This window comes from Microplitis mediator, chromosome 1 (assembly GCF_029852145.1).
Source record: "Microplitis mediator isolate UGA2020A chromosome 1, iyMicMedi2.1, whole genome shotgun sequence".
NCBI lineage: Eukaryota > Metazoa > Arthropoda > Insecta > Hymenoptera > Braconidae > Microplitis > Microplitis mediator.
Window position 1 is genome coordinate 5,553,973 of NC_079969.1, and position 18,458 is coordinate 5,572,430.

At 30.3% G+C, this 18,458-nt stretch overlaps 1 protein-coding gene across 3 annotated transcripts in view; it reads left to right on the forward strand.

Moving 5' to 3' along the window:
• The window catches only part of LOC130678125 (suppressor of lurcher protein 1), a 473,368-nt gene that overhangs the window by 89,929 nt on the left and 364,981 nt on the right, over positions 1 to 18,458 (forward strand). The gene's annotated exons all lie outside the window — the stretch shown is intronic.

Sequence of the window (18,458 nt, forward strand, 5' to 3'; positions counted from 1 at the left end):
CGAAAATTTTTTTTCGCCTTGAAATCTGTTACAGTTCGTAAAAAAGTGCGGTACAAGTTGATTTTTAGACAATAAGGCATTTTAAGAATTTTCTGTTGTTTTTTGGCTGAATTATTCAAATGGGAGCTGAAATAGATAATCTGAGGTAAAATGGGCCGATATTATAATTTTTTCAACATACCTGAAAATAATATTTATATATTATACATATCTATGATTGAATTGAATAGACTGCACTGAATATCCAATAAACGAAAATATTACCCAAGATTCTTTCCTTTATTTACAAGTTATATAGGGTGACATCAGACAGTGTTATAATGTAAAGAATGGCATGACACTAATACCATTTCAAACTATACAAAACAGGGTAAAAAAAAATATAAAGGAAAAATAAATAGAAATCCAGAAGAATAGACAAGTCTCTCATACACATCCCAGAAAGGATTCAACAGCGATTTTTTATTTTTTTTTTTTGCGCTCACAGTATGCAAAAGAATTCAAGATTTCAGTCGTGCGAAAATTCACGATGAAATTCTTGATACCATACATTCATTCACGTACATAGAAAAAAATCAAATGACAATAGTTCAATTGAAAATTGCCATTATATTACAAATAAACTTTAGTAAGCAATAAAAAAAAATACAGTAATAAAAATAATCATTTTTTGTCGAAAATTAAATACCGCGAAATTATGTTATTCTATTTAAATTTTTTGGCTTTTGTTAATTCTTCAGTGGTAACCTAGACCGAAAAAAAAGTTTAATCTTTTACAGTTATTTTTCTTTTACCTCAGCCGGGTTTCGAACCCCGATCTCTCGCGTTTCTTATTTTAAACGAGTACTTTGTAATTTCAAGTATATAAACATCTGTTTTAAATTTGAATCTTTCAACAAAAGTAGTCATTTCTTTCATTGACATTTAATATCGGATAGACTTGGCAAGACCGCGCTCGGTTTAACACGGGGACGTAGCATTTAGTCCAAGAGCTAGTAACGCACGTTTCATGAAGTGTTTGATGCACCTTGAAATTTTTTAATTAAAAATTTATTGGATGGAAAAGCAGATATACCTGTGTTGATTTGACCCACCCCGGGACACCAGGTAGTGCGCATCCTAACAAAGTGCCACGCGAGTGACAAAGGATGGAAAAATAATGCAAGTGATGAAGGGTTGATTCAAATTCGAATTCAAAAATTCAGTTTGATTTTCAAACATAAAAATTTTTTCTAACTCGTACTAAACTATGACTTTTTTCTGTTTAAATTGAAAACCTCCTATTATATCATAAACTGTTGAAAAATTCAAATTTGTCAAATAAATATTTTACGACTTAAATCACAAATGAAGTCAACACATCGTAAATTTAACTGAACTAATTGAATTGTCTACATTTTTGGGTAAATCTAGATTAAAAATACCAAATTACTTAAGTACTAAATAAAGATAATTTGGTAAGTCGACCTATAAATAGATGGTGAAAATATTTCTCACGGTTGTTTGAAGAAATAACATACTACCCGAGTCGGAAAGTTTCAGCACTATTTCAAACTAATTAGGCTTAACTAAACCTTAAATGAAGCTGACTGCGCTGAACTGAACCTTACTTGAAACTGACTACGCTTAATTGAGCCTTAAATTAAACTGTCCAGCCTGACAGTTGACATTATTTCAAACTGATCAGCCTGCTAGTGGAATTAAGTTAAAGCTGGATTCAATCTGAATAAGCTTAAGCTTCAAACTGACGTAAAATTTTCAGGCTGTTTTAAAACTGAACATCCTAATAGATAATTGAAAAGACTGAATTTAAGCTGAATAACCTGTCGGTTATTCAGTTCAAAACTAGTTTAACTGTTGAGCTTATTTTCGAACTGAATAAACCGCTATTTAACAAAATTTAGACTTGAATTGAAACTGCCACACTGTCATTATAGAGCACAATTTCGACCTGAAGAACCTTAATTCTGCACTGATTTGAAGCTGGCCACACTGCTATTATTAAGCATGTTTTTAACCTGAAGAACCTGATTTGACGCTTTTGTCAAACTGTATATCAGACAATATATTGTCTGACTAATTGATTTTATTTTCAAACTTAATTTCAGCCTGATGGTCCTGAAAAGTGAAATATGACGACCTTTCAGTCTGAGTTCAGACTCATTTTTTAATGTATTTTAAATAGCCACTTTTCCTTTTTTTTTCTACTGCTGGTTATCAGTTCCTTCAATCTGAATATGTACCTGAAGATCGGAACGTTTTTGCGCAACGAAAATAAGAAAAAAGAAATGAAAAGTCAAAAATCTACTGGATCTAGATTTCGGAAATATTTCGCACGTCACCTGAAAATGACCGGCCACCCCCAACTGCCCTTAATTCGCCTTTAGACACAAATTTCATGAATTATTTTCATTTTCGTTACGTGAAAAACGTTTCGATCTTCAGGTACATGTCTGAATTAATGCTGAAACTTTTCGACTCGGGATATATATTAATAAATATTTTAATTTCAGTTTTTACATTTACATAAAAATTCATTCGCGCGCACCGAATTATAATTATTGTTTTTATTATTTTTTTCATTTATTTAAAATCCAATTTGTATCACAATGAATAATTTAAACACGTAATAATGTTCCATTCAGTTAAATAAAATGTAAAAGTATATGTGATATTTATTAGACACACATGAGTAAACGTGGAACAATGTGTAATACTGTCAGTTTCAATGGGTTTTAACAAAAGTTAACAATAGAGCCTAAAATTACAGTCTAAATGTGCTCGCGTGCTAAAGGTAAAGCATATCCGGTGTGCCCGCGATAAACTTTGAGCCAACTTGGATAACAAGGTACAGAAATACTAGTAGAAGTAATAGTAGTAGTAGTAGTAGTAGTTGTAGGTGTAAGAGTAGTTATAGTAACACCAGTAGTAATATAGTAATAGATGATATGAGGTAGTTCTGGGTATAGACGTCGAACAATCGAATCGCGCTGGCAGACCACAATGAAAACCACGAGGTTGCCAACTGGTCGAATTGCTTCTGTCTGACTTCCTGCTCAACCTTGTAGTATCTTCACCATTATCTACTATCTACTATTGTAACAAATTTAAATTGAATCTATTACGATAGATGTATTTAGAAGGAGGAAAAAAAATAAAAAAAAATCAGCTTTTAATCTCTTTACTGATAAAAAAGAGTCGACTTTTATGTACTCTCTCATTCATCTCGGATAACGGACGCCGCTCTAATCGACTTAATCACATACGGTTCAGATTATATAACCTTTGGCTGATCTTTTGATTTATTGATCTATCGTATTTCGATTTATAAATACCACAACTTTTTTATCAAAAAAAATTTAGAGAACTTTTTATATAAAAATTAATATTGTTCATAATTTCCTAGTGATTGGGTCTGGTAGGAAATTTGATATTAGTTTGGGCAGAAATAATTTTTATCACCTTTTATTATGGAATATTTACAAAAATTTTGATATTTTGAAGTGGTCTATATTCTCACTTAGGTTTGCTAAGTATTCTATTTTATTTTATCAGTATTTTATTTTGGACAAGATTCAAATTGACAGAAAATTTGACTTTAGTTATTATTTTATTAATATAATTAATCTTTAATGGCCATGGGATCGATTCCAAGACCCTGGACAATTTTAAACTCCAAATATTTCAATAGATATTCAGCTTTTGAAAAAAATAGAAGACACTTTTTTGTAGAGAATTTAAAACGCTACAAGAAAGCTTCAGTGTGATTTTTTGAATTACTCAATATTTACAGAGATATTTGCAAAAAACCAATGACAGCCTCACAATTTCGAACTCAAAATTTCGACATCTAACCTATAACATTTTTAACTTCAAATATCTCAATAACTATCAAGTTTTTGAGAAAAATATTGGATATCTTTGTTGTAGAGAATTTAAAACGCTACAAGAAAGCTTCAGTGTGATTTTTTGAATTACTCGATATTTACAGAGATATTTACAAAAAACCAATGACAGCCTCACAATTTTGAACTCAAAATTTCGACATCTAACCTATAACATTTTTAACTTCAAATATCTCAATAACTATCAAGTTTTTAAGAAAAATATTGGATATCTTTGTTGTAGAGAATTTAAAACGCTACAAGAAAGCTCTCGTGTGATTTTTTGAATAACTCAAAATTTACAGAGATATCTGCAAAAAACCAGTTATACTTTTTTTTCTAATAGCTTTCATATTTCCACTGGAATTTTTTTCATTTAATTTCCTGAAATGACTAAATAATATATCTATTAAATTTTTTATAAAACTATCGACTAGCTTGATAACTTAAGCTGTCTAAAGGCACTGAGGCCCTACATACCCTTTGTGTTTGTATGTAATGATTCGTATTGGAAGTGTAGCCGTTGAGGGTCAAATTGATACTAATAAAAAATGATAGTACGGATTGAAATCCCATGTGATTTAGTTATTTGATTATAAAAATAGCTTGAGATAAAGAAATGATTTGGACGATCAGATTCTAAAATACCTCAATGTTTTTGGAGAACATGTCAGGTGTGATAGTGAAGCAGTGAAATGTAGATTGAGTGTCACGACATGCACTCAGTCTACCCTACGTATGCTCGTACATCTTGTACAACTAGCTGTCCATCAATCTCAGTAAGCAGCAAGGGCTTCAACGACGAAGTGACAGTCAAGGGTATAGTATTGAGATGTATGCGAAAGACGAAAATAACTTGTCACTTGAAGTAACCTTATATTTTTATATTTATTTAAACGTCATACTCAATATTTATTATGGTAATTATTATTGTCCACATTGGAACAGTTTCGATGTGCATATCTATAACACTACCGACGGCCTATAGTGTATATATTTATTAAATATCGTATATATTTATTCGCTGTGTACTCAGATAGATCTACATAAATCTATAAGAATTCAACTTAATTTTATTTAAACAAATTTTTTAATTTTTCTCTTGTCAATTCTTTCAAAATTAAATATTAACATGACTATAAATAAATTTTAAATCATATTAAAATAGCATTATTTAAAATATATTTTATTTCGATTTGTAAATCATACAAATTGGAATGAAATTCGTTATATACATTGTTCGTTACGTTTTACAAACTAAATTAGAGAAAATTGAATCGAAATCGGATTAACATCACCAAGGAAAATCCTACGGATTTATATGTGATGGTTTGTGTTAGTTAAAGGTGAAAAAAAATTATAGTCCAGAAAAAAAGGTAATACACGATAAAATTGAAGTATATTTATTTTTATTCATAAAAGGAAAATATAAATATGATAAAAAAAAAGTTTATTAAATAACTATAGAGTTTTTAGTTTAAAAAATAAACAGTGCTTATCAACTTTTATCTTTCAACTAGTTTTCACATTCAATTTTCACGAGCTTGTGTATTTATTATTTTAAAATAATATTTATTTATCAAATAAATATTTACTGCCAATTCAAAATTTTTAAAAATTTATTTCAAGTTTTAATTATCATTTATTATTTGAATTATTGCATTGAAAACTGGAAACAGCTGAATTTGAGGTAAAATTCTGGGTCATTATTGTAACAAAAATTTTTTTTTACCCAAAAATGGTAAAATTGCTGCACTTTTAGAGCTGATCAACTTACTCTATCATTTTTTCTATTTTCGTTTCAAAATTTAAGATCAATGCTAAAAATTCAGTGATGAAAATCGAATTGTTTTTTAAATAATTTTTTAAGTTACCCCACTGTGGCCCGACTTTCTCTACTTGAGCGAGCATAGAAATGCATGCATCATTAAAATCACATTAAAAGGTGGCATTTTGCCCAAACAGCATCTTAGAGGACTTCTTATATTATTGATTACTCTATTATAATAATAGTAATAATTTAATAACTTGATTCTTCACAATGAACTGTAACTTCAATGATCTATGAGCAATACTCAAAATAAGATAAATTTTTTTGAGTTTACATTAATTTTACTTCAAAATAATAAGAAATATGAAAGAACACTGTAAAAAATTTTCGAAGTGAACGCGGAGTTAACTCTCGGAAAAAAATCCGTTTTTTTTAAACTCCGGGACTACAAGTGAGGGAGTGAATTTTGATTGAAGTAAAATCCGGACTCACTTCCGATTTTTTACCGCGTGATAGCAGAGAAATTCGGGTAGAAATAACACTATTTTTTTTTAAATGGTTCAAAATATTGTGTCCAACTTTGCCTTATTTTCCTTTAAATGTAAAATTTATGACATAACTACAATTACGTAAATATGTATGAAAATTTTCAAATTTTTTTTTCGTGAAGTAAATGAATTTTCTCTATATTTCGTATTTTGACAATTTTTGTTTATTCAAATTACATAAATACTGTGTCAATATAAAATACCGATGTCGTTTTGTGAAATTAAATATACAAAATTTTATAAAAATCAACAGAACAAAATTAAAATAGCGAAAACAGTTGTGATATTTTTGAGTTATTATTCTTCATTTTAGATTAAATATTTTTTTTCCTTTTAGTGAAGTTTAAAATAACACACAATATGTAAATTTTCATGTAGAATGTATGTATCCATAAAGCGTGATGTTATTCGTACAAGTACCATCGTGTGTATACCAGTGTGTCAAATCCCCAGGCATTTTCCAGCAACCCCTTCGAAAAGCGCCCCTAGCCAAGGACGCCCATCGATACCAGCGTGGTCGACCAGTTGAATGTACTGCGGTTTTTCGGTAGAACAGTGATCCTCCGATGTGGATACCACATAGTTTAATATACTACCCTTATTTCACACTGTCCTCAAAATAACCGCTATACAAAACCAACTTTTTTTTTAACCCCTTATCATTTCGATTTATAATAATTAATAAACTTTATCTTAATTATTTGCTTCGATTATTCTTCTATTATTTATTTTTATCAATAGTTCCATATATATCGATGTCTTCGAAAAATGGATCTTATTTAAAGAGAGGGTTTTTAATATTCATCAATTAAGCTAATTTTTTCTCAACCCGCACGAAAAAACATATGTCTCGGCAAAATAGTATATATTCGGCTTATATCATTAGTATTGTCGTATGTATGCTAATTTGCCGGTATATATTTCTTGATATATATTTTTTCGTGAGAGAAGTAATAGAATTTATTTAATATCTTATTGATAGTATATATTTTTATGAAAATTGCCACCGTATTTTCTAATAGTTGTTGGGCAAAATTAGACCCCAGTTTCGAAAAAAGAGTAAATTATATACAGAGGGAGAAAAGTCGGATATTTCAACCCGCGTGTGTAATTGCCTACCTAGCCTACCTATTACTAGTACGTTGTATGAATTATCATCCCATACACGGTAAGAAATGCATGGCGTTCACCACCATGCTGGTATGGTTTCAAGACAGATACTAAAATAGTATGTGAAATATCCCAAGACAGCATTGTAACGACTCTCAGAAGTATGGCGTTATTTACTATACTGTATAGTACTGGAGCTATTGTATTGCTCACACGTATGCATAGCAGGCACGGCGAAACAGTATGGCCCTAAGACCCATACTACAATGCCGAGGGCACAATGCTACTAGTTTTTCCCGCCATAATTTCTGGCGTGTCAATCAGTGTATACTATCGTAATACCACCAAAACTATATAGATGTCGTTAGACTAGGTTTATCGGCCAGAAGCAATGTGAATACGGAAATGCAGTATGGGCTCGACGGCCATACTGACATTTCGGCGTCCGCGACAACTATTGCCAATGTTACTATTTCCGCAATGGTTAAATCAACTATGCATACAATTTTATAACCTAAAAAATCTTCAATACCATACAGTATGGCGTTCACGCCCATACTGACATAGTGATATCCGCAGAATATTTCTTACCGTCTAATCAATTGCAGTTATCGGATGTGAACCCATAAGTTCTAAGAAAAGTTACCAAATTGTAGGAACGATTTTTATTATTATGGTAAGAGTTCATGGTTCGTATGGTTATTCAATTATGGTAATAAATTACTATGCTGCTACTGTTTCAATTGGTTCCAGACGTTGAGTCGTCCCAATATCAATGCATGTAATATGAAGAATATTAACAAATTTCAGACTTCGGTTAATGTCAGCCCTCGTCTTTTGCTCGGACAACTTCGCTTTTGTCTGAAATCATCTTGTTTTATCTCTTGCCACGCAATATACTATTTTTCACTACTTACATTTTTGAATTTCAAACTAATTACGGCGATCGTATAATTAAAAAATTTTTTCCTTTGATATAACAAATGAATGAATAAAAATAAAAACGAAATAATTAAATTAATGTTACAAATTTAATCATTGTAAATTACTCCCAATTAAAAGCGAAAAGGCAGCGAATGCAATAGTAGAGTTGGAAAATTAAATTTTTCCTGTCTCACATTTTTTCACATGTTTTATTTATTTATTACTATTTTTACTTTATTTTTTTTTTTTTTCTATTGCATCGTCATTCGCCTTTTGCAATTTCCATCTGCGCGTGCGGAAAATGGATAAAAAGACGAGGTAGTATGATCACCTAGCAGAGCTAGAGCTCACATCCGCTACCACTCTCTATATTCTTCCTCGCAAAATTGATGCACACGGATTAATCGAGTAGTATTACAGTTGGCTATCGCTGTATTTTACATAACATATATACTAGTAGTGTGATTTTTTTTCTCACCATGTCGATTTGACAGTCACTGCCGTGTGAGACTTGTGCTTTTAATGTGAATATAAAAATAAAAAAAAAAAAAAATAATAATAATAATAATGCTTATAGTGTTCGCAGCTGCATTTTATTGATTGCCAAAAATATACTGGAACAAAAGTCTCTCGTCCTTTCATTTACTTTATTTTCTTTTTTTTTTCTTTATTAATATTAGTTTCACAGGATGAAAAATAAAGACCAAAAATCGTTAGAGTGTAGTTAAATTAAAATTTTATAGTCGTTTAAACCTATATTGCTACAAAAAATCGGAAGAGAGTTCGGAATAGATTCAATCCATCACTCTAAGTTCCGGAGTTTTTTTACAAAAAAAGTCTCTCTACGTATGGATAATAATAAAAGGTGTAGTCAAATTTACTACCACTGGGAATAAATCTATTACTCTGAATAGTAATTTATATAAGGAGAGAAATATTTAGAAAGTTTTATTAAAAAATTTCCGTTCAATTATTGAATTGATGCCTTAGTGCCATTAGCTGGTTCAGTGTTTGTGGTATTTGTAATGTTATGAGCATAAACTGTAAAAAAATTTTGTTTAAAAATGGTCCATAAGGTAAAAGCCCCTATACCCGCTCAGTACCATTGGTCGCTCACTTTAACTGTTTAAGGCGTTTTTTATAATTTTTATAAAAAAAAATTACAACTAAAAATATTATTATTGATAAAGAATTGTTTGTGAATCTAAATATATTAAAATATGATGTATCAAATTATTTTATAATAGATTATGAATTTAAATTAAATGACTGTTTTCAAAATCGCGCTCAGCCGGGCATTTTTTACTTTAACGTTCATTCGTTAGATTAAATTTAGGTTACGTCAAATTTTTTAAGAATTGTTATAACTATATCTTATTAAATACATTGTTAAAATTCATGAAATTTTATATTATGAAAGAATAAAGAAGTATAATTTATAAATTATTCGTCCAAATCAATAAACTTATCATAGTTTAATTGATATTGTCTTTGAGCGACTAAAGGGCCATGTGTTGATCGAGTAATGGTACATGACAACTTTTAGTGAGCGACTATGGGTACACTCAAAGACCTTATTTAAAAAATTAATAATAATTAATTATCAAGATTATTCTTCAAACTTAAATTTTATTCTAATACTCGAAACTTCAAAAAATAACTATAAAAAAAAAATGGTTTTTCATTTTATTTATTAATTTATATTGAGTGATTTAATCTCACTCCAATGAAAAGTGAGCGGGTATAGGGGTTTTTACCTTACAATTTCAGCGGTCATTTAATGGCTTAGCAATCATTTACTGGCTCAGCTATCCGATATACTGCAGATTTATACACGCACAATAGGTGGTGTATCTTCGACAGTAATTACTGCGAGCGTACAAATAACGATAGACGGCCAAAATAATTTTACGTATGACTCATTTATGGTCACTCGTATTTAGACCATGTCTATTCGGTATTGTTATCGAACATTAACGGGCTCCTGGATGCTTTGGACTCATTATACAATAATCCTGGAACTTGATATATTTCCAATAATATCGTAATTTACTAATAGAAAACAAATCAATTTATTTATAGTTGATACGAATACTCAAAAATTTTTCCATTGAAACATATTATCATATATAAGTGTTCAACTACTATTAGGGGAAGGGGGGGCAAAACGGGATACTTAACGAAAAATTTAGTTTTTAGGGACATAAATATCGTAAATTGGCTTCATTTTGATTCTATTTGAAATTAATATAACGAATGTTAGACTGCCATCAGAAAAAAAATTTTTATTTTCTGCGGGCAAAATGGGATACCCCAAAAAAAAGTAAATTTTTTTTTTTTTTTTTTAAGTGAATAAAATTGATGTAATAATGTCTTTCTAAATTGATGTAAATAATAAAATTTACTCTCAACATATTCTTAAAGAAGTTTTTCCTTGTTATTTCTTTTCAAAATTTGAAATTGGCGCCAATATTATACTTTTCGCAAAAAATATAAAAATGTTTTTTTTTAGCTTTTAATAGTGTAAAATGATACTAGATGTCATTTTTGACCATTTTCGAAAGTTTTTCGAGAAAAAAAAATTTTGACGAAATTTTGAGGGTATCCCATTTTGCCGGCCTATCCCATTTTGCCCCCCCCCCCCCCCCTACCCCTATAACGAAACTACCGGTATGAAAGTTTTTTACCACGGTAAAAAATTTTTGCAGTGTATTTTTCCATAAGTACTTTTAAACCCGATCTCTTCTATAATTGATTTATAATTCGACTAATTATTTTAATCTCATCAAAAATAATCACCCTAATAATTATTGAAATTTTAATGGTTATATAATATTACTTTAGTAATGAATCAACAGAAAAAATAAATTGAACTTAACAGATACTAATCTTCATTAACAAATGAAATTATAGATATAAGAGAAATAATAATAATTATTTCCGGCGTCTAAAGACTAATGATACTGCAGAAATACTTTGGTAACTATTTAATATTCTTAGACTATTTCATTGTAAATTTATTAAGTCTATTCATATTCCATATTCTTGGTATATTTAATTACTGTTCGGCATTAAAAGTATTTCAATAAAAATAATATCTTTCCAGAGTTTGTACGTCGAGTTTAATATTATCGGCTTTATTATAGAAATTTTAAGTTATTAACTTTTTATTTTATGTAACATGTGATTAAAAGATTAATATAAAAAGAAAACTAAAATGAGGGTTGTTAAATTTTTTTTTTAAGTTTTATTCTTATAGCACTTACTCTTTATTGATCACATCACGTTTCTCTTCGTGTGAGTAAAACTTTTTTCACAGCAGGTTTGCTTTAATATTGCGGAAAGTTATCGCCGAGGAATGTTAGTATCAGTATAAAACAGTGAAGACAAGAATAAAAAAAGAAAAAAAAACAAAAATAGCAAAAAACTAGAAATATAAAACTAAACAAAAAGTGCATCATCGCCGGATATTCTTTAGCAAACAATAAAAAGAACTATAAAATTTAAAAAATTAAAAACTATAAACAATATTGTTTATATTTTTCTTTCAATATACTTTTCAAAGTCAATAAATGTTTTAGATTTTTAAAGTACAAAATATTTATTTACGCGATGCAATTCAAATTTTAAAAAATAGTGCACACTTCAATCGCTCATGTGATAGTAATTTTATTTGAATATTTGAATTTTCAAAATAAGATCATGAAGGTCATAATTTTTTATTCAAATTATTTTTCACTTAATAAACACGCGATATTTCTCAGACGATTTGCTAGCAGAGAAAAATATATTAATCTCAAAATCTATCATATGTTTTGTCTTCTCGAGTTTTTAAAATAAACCGCCATTTTTATGAGGATAGTTACAGATGTCGCTTACTGTTACGTCGATGGTGATGATTGATGTGTGCATCGAATAGAAAAAAATTTTTTTTCGTAGTTTTAACCGAAGAAAACGAAAAAAAAAAACATTTTTTGTAATATCGACCGCGAAAGTAGGATTTTCGAGAAACATGCAGAGGGCGCAAACTATACGATAACTTATCTCGAATTTGTATCGAAAAGTACCTTCTGTCTCTACATACATGTACGACTACTAAAACACGCTATAGATAAGTTAAATTATCTTTTAATTCAACATACGTCCGCTAGGTAGAGTAAAAACCGGCAAAAAAATCTTAGCGACAGTCGAATCTTGTAAACGACTTCAACATATTAATACATTTAGTCCGTCTCCATTTAATCTCGTGTGACAAGCTTTGTATTTAACTCAAAAACTTTTCAATTCTTGGGCTTTTAAATTATCTAAACAGTAATTAAACATTTTTGACTGTTTCCTTCTCTAATCCAACTTCCACCCTTGGTATGATCTCGTACTATATCCGGTCTTGATAAGAATGCGCCCATAGCCTCAAACTTGTGACGTTACTTCAAGCCGTCATAATCCCTACCATTGCGCATATGTATCGAAAAGAATTATTCTCACATGCAATTCATATGGAAAAGCAAAAAAATGATTGCGCGCCTCGTAGAATTGGAATATTAAGCTGGCCTTTGGCGAGAACTTTTCTCATATCTTAGAAAAACTTCTGGGATAAACTTTTTTTCTGACTACTCTAGTATACAGTGTCGTTCATTTGAGTCAAAATGTAGTTAATGATGCATATTTGTCAATAATATCAATATTTGATTGTTTTTTTGATAGTATAATTTATGACAAAGCTCAATCGATTATTTGTGCTTGTTATATATTTATGATAATTATATTTCGAAACAGCATATCGATTTATTATCTATAATTAATTTCCATTCTCATTTATAAAATAAATGACCATTTATTCGATTAGCTCGAAATATTATCCATCACAATAACGAACTAAATAGCTAATTAGTGTAGTTTATTTTTGTTCATTTCATTTAAAAATTGATATCATAAATACTGCTAATGCAATACTGTTGAAAATAATATTCATAGTCACTCAAGGTATGTCAGCTCAGTAACAAAGCGGAGAGTGGATAAAAATGACAAAAAATTCACTTTAAAAGGAATACGTTAATTTTATATTATAACAAGGCTCTGATGTGCGAGTAATGTTTTTATTTTTGTATATTTTTATGTTCATTTTTTATTAGTCTAGTATAGTATATGTTGTGAATAACCAATTAGGTACTCAGAAGCATGACTACGTGCTTTTTATGTCTTTTTTATAGTAAGATATATTTTTGCATCGGAAAATTCTGTTTTATTCGCTGCCTGGCGGGGGTCGTATTAATCAAATTATGAGTATACTTCGTGTTGATATAAATGTACACGGTAAGAAATATTCTGCGGATATCACTATGCCGTTATGGGCGTGAACGCTATACTGTATGGTATCGAAGATTTTTATAGGTTATAAAATTGTATGTATAGATGATTCAACCATTGCGGGAATAGTAACATTGGCGATAGTTGGCGCGGACGCCGCAATGTCAGTATGGCCGTCAGGCCCATACTGCATTGCCGTATCCACAATGATTCTGGCCGATAAACCTAGTCTAACGACATCTATATAGTTTTGGTGGTAATATGATAGTATACATTGATTGACACGCCAGAAATTATGGCGGGAAAAACTAGTAGCATTGTGCCCTCGGCATTGTAGTATGGGTCTCAGGGCCATGCTGTTTCGCCGTGCCTGCTATGCATACGTGTGAGCAATACAATAGCTCCAGTACTATACAGTATAGTAAATAACGCCATAATTCTAGGACTTGTTACAATACTGTCTTGGAATATTTCACATACTGTTTTAGTATCTGTCTTGAGACCATACCAGCATGGTGTTGAACACCATGCATTTCTTACCGTGTAAAATAGGATACAGCCGAATTTCATGAACTCGGGTCCCATGAAATTAAATGCCCTTTCTCTTCTTAAGACTAAACCACACGCATGCGCTCTTACATGTCCATAAATTTCGCATATATGAATAAACACAGATATATACAAATGCATAGCATGAGATCGAAGACAGCGTAGTTTGTAGTGGGGTCAAAAATTGAGAGGAAGTTTCGAGCTTATAGAATTTGACTGTTAATGTCTCAGCTGCTTATTTTCTTACTCGTCCTTTGTGACACTGCGCCATCTGTCAGCTTGTACTGGAACCAACCCATACTACAATTAATTACTTCTCAGACTTGTAATAAATAGCTATTACTGCACATGTGCAGTAAGTATTTTATAACTCAACACTTTGTTTCTTTGACCATGACCGCAAAGAGATGTCACTTACAGTAACTTTCTTTCATTTTGCTCTCCACAACTAAGTCTGCGATAGAATTTAAGGTGACTAAAATGCCTATTACCAATTTACCTCACAAACAAAATTACCCAATTAATTTAAAAATAAAAATTGAATAAATAAACAATCGATAAATAAACAATCGATTCATCAAATGTCAAATGTCCAGCTAAAAATAAATTTGCTCAACAGTATAATTGTTTGTACGCCACAAAAAATAAACAAATATCAAATATCGATTAATTATATTTCACAGTTATGTAATCAAATAATCATATATTCTGATAATTTACCAACGCATATCGCTTTTAATTTACCTATTTTTCTATCTCGCTTTATCGCCATATTCCCCTATTGTTCACGACATTAGTAAAATTGTAATTGAAATATTAATTTATCGCGTAGGTAACGAGCGTGCAGTAATTAACACGAGTCGTAACGATTCCCATCCCTTTATATCAGCAGCTATACCTGCCCCTCCTTACCCATTTTACATCCCCCTTTACATTTTTCATTCCAACCTATTACTAGTTACCAACACTACCACTATCTAGGCATTTACAACAACTACACGAGGCTTTTCATGTCACCGATAGTGCAATACATTATCAGCAGCGGGTAAGTGGTGTTAGGGATGAAAGGTAGAACGAGAAAGGGAAAGGGAAGGGGCTTGGAGAAGGCCAAATGAGGTTGGTAGTAGTGTACATTACATAAATACCAAAGCTCTTCGTCCCTCAGTACCCTTAACATCCTTTGCGATAATATAATGCACAGAAGTGTGGGAATCCATTTTGTTGGGTGGCTAAAAGGGTAAGGGGCTGAGTTTACCTATAACCCCCATTAGTATGCTCCACCGACGATTTCATGTACCAACGATCTCGAGCGATTGCTCGTTAAATTTATCTCGGGTAAAACTCTCCTCTATTTCAATATATTACTTTTTTTTTTGCTACGAATTAATCGGTGATAACTATTTTATTTATTTTTTTTTTTTTGTTGCTTTTAACTGGACTACTGTACAAAATTGTTGAGAAAAATATTTTTAGTTGGATTGTAAGTGATGTTAAATAAAAAATAAAATATTTGGACAATGAAAAAAATTAGGACATTGGATTTTCTGATACGTATAATTGAGATCTGATGATTAAAATGGTGAATAAAAATTTCATGAATATTTAAATTATTACTTTGTATTTTTTTTTTTTTTTTTTTTTTTTTTGTTATTACTGTAAATTTAAATCCAATTAAAAAAATTAGAATTTCATGAATAAAGTAAAAAAAGAAAAAGTAAAGAATAGCTTTGCAAAGTGAAAAATTTACGCCTCTATGATTATTGTACAATAGAAGTATTTATAAAAATTAATAAAACACTAGGGTTATATATTTTTAAATTAGAACTTTGTTTTATAATTTTTTTATTTTATTGGATATGGAAAAATTTTTGCTGAATAATTCACATGAGAAATAACGAACATTATTCTTTTTTACACAGAAAAATGTTGCGTAAAATGAGATCTAAGATCTAGGAAGATCGAAAATTTTTTCGGAATTCAATGTAAATTCAGTTCAAGGATACAAATATCGAATGTAGCTTTTGAGATTTTTAATTTTGATTCAATTTCGAAACGTAAAGAAAAAAAAATGATCTAAATGTCGAGGCTAAGATTTACAACTGGAATAAATCTCTTTAGATCTCCAGAACACTGGAACTGTTTCCATGAAATATTTTAATCATTGCTATAAATTTCTATAAATATCGTTCTTGTAAATTTCTCTCTTCGGAAATGTAGAGAGAGTTTATTTTTCTAATTTTGCTTCCCTATAAAAGTGAATTAGCGAAACACACTAGCAAATAGTGAATATTCGCCAACTCGGACTTATAGTCGTACCACTTTTTTTTTTAAATAAGTGGCAGGACTCACTCTGTATTAGAATATTCACTAATTTTCAACGTACCCGACAATCGAAACGTTTTTCGCTCAACGAAAATGAATAAAATTTATGTAATTCAACTGCTTAAGAGGTAGTTTGGGGTGGCCTGCAATTTTCGGCCATACCACCATCTATATGCAAAACGTTTCAGAAATCTAGTCACCCACTCTCTAAATCTGAAAGAGTGACAACCACTGAAAAATAGTGTGTATACACTATTTCACAGCTGTAAGTATACCACTTGCTATACTTACAGCTGTGAAAAAATGAATAGTCACTGTTTCAAATTTAGATAGCACTAGATTTTTCACTGTCCAATTTTTTTTGTTCGTTGCACGAAAAACGTTCTGATCTCCAGGTACATAATTTCCACTAATTCAGTTTTAGAGGGTACTGACATTTTTTAAAAATAATAACGAATCTATTTATTTGCTGGTTTATTATTCAATTAAAACAGAAACCTTTTAGTGACGTAACTAAATAAAAAAAATTGAATTGATGAGTGATGGTTTCGATAAAGAACTCGTTGATGTTACATAGTTACATTGAGGGTACTTTTATGATGGATATACGTCAGCTATGACGCGAGAATTTTTCTTCATCCATTATCGACGTTTTTTCCACATACGTTTGCAAGTATATATATATGTACTATAAAATTATAACTAACTTTACAATGAATAAAAAAATTTTATATTCGTGCAAATAAATTTTATTATTGAAAAGTGAATTTTTAGTACACAACAACATAGAACCGAAATCTGATATGATTCAAGTGTTGGTATGGATATGGTGAAAAAATATTTTTAAACCATTGAAAAAAAAAATATATATTCTAGTGGTAGTCGGAATTCAATTTTCCTCACGGGAGCACAGACACAATCCAACAAATTTGCTCGTCATCGATATTCTCTGAAGAGCCCTTCACAAATCGTTCTTGCTTGCAATTTGTTCCCTCTTATGAGTTGGTTGCACGTGAGAATTTCTATCACTCTTGTGTCTATTATCTATATTCCTCTTTTCTTCGTTCTCAAGTAAAAGTGATTACTCAAGGAGTTTCAATTTTTTTACTATTATCCACTTATTGTATGTAAGGAAAGAGGTAGGGCTAAAATGAGTCTCAGTCAAATTTTCACTGAAATACAATTTGAGAATTAAAACGTTGTACGTCTTACGTCTTAATTCAAAATATCTTGGAAAGTCTAGATAAAGTTAAATTTTAATCATATTTTTACTGTTACAAATGGAATTTAACAATAAACTGGCAGAGATAAGAATTCAAAATTTCAGCTGCAGGTCTCGTGGAAAATGCATGTGCGCTATGAAAGAAAGTAAGACGTCCCAATCCAAATTTTTAACCCTAGTGGATCTAAATTACGGTAACTTACCGCAAATTTCGGTATTTTACGGCCAACTACGGTAAGTTACGGCAAAGTGCGGTAATTTACTATACATTTGTGGCAGTTCTGCGCTAATTTACGATAAAAGTTCGATTTTTTTCGGTAAACGTACGGTAACATTGCAGTATTTATCGTAAAAGTGCAAATTCATTGCAAAATTACGGGATTTTACCATAAAGTGAAGTATTCTACCGTGTTACGGTAAAAATACCACAAATGGCGGTAACTTACCGTTTACAAATTACAGGAAAATGTGGCAAACTTGCAGTAAAATACGGTAATTTACCGTAATTCGAATTCGCTACGCGGAAAGAATTTTTGGATAACAATTACTCTGTAATTTCGAGTAATCCTGGGCCGTTGCAAAAAATTGGTATTTTTCGTTTTAAATTTAATATTTTTTGTTCAAATATTAACGTTGCTTGACTATGTTTTACTCTACTACTGAGTAATTTTTCAAAAGTCTTATATTGAATCGATTATTGTGAATATCTCATCTTAATATATTAATTTTTACTCCATGCGATTAATTTTTACTCCCAAATGTACCATTCTTTTAAACCCATTAACTTTTTGATGAAAAACTGCTTATAACGCGAATAAATT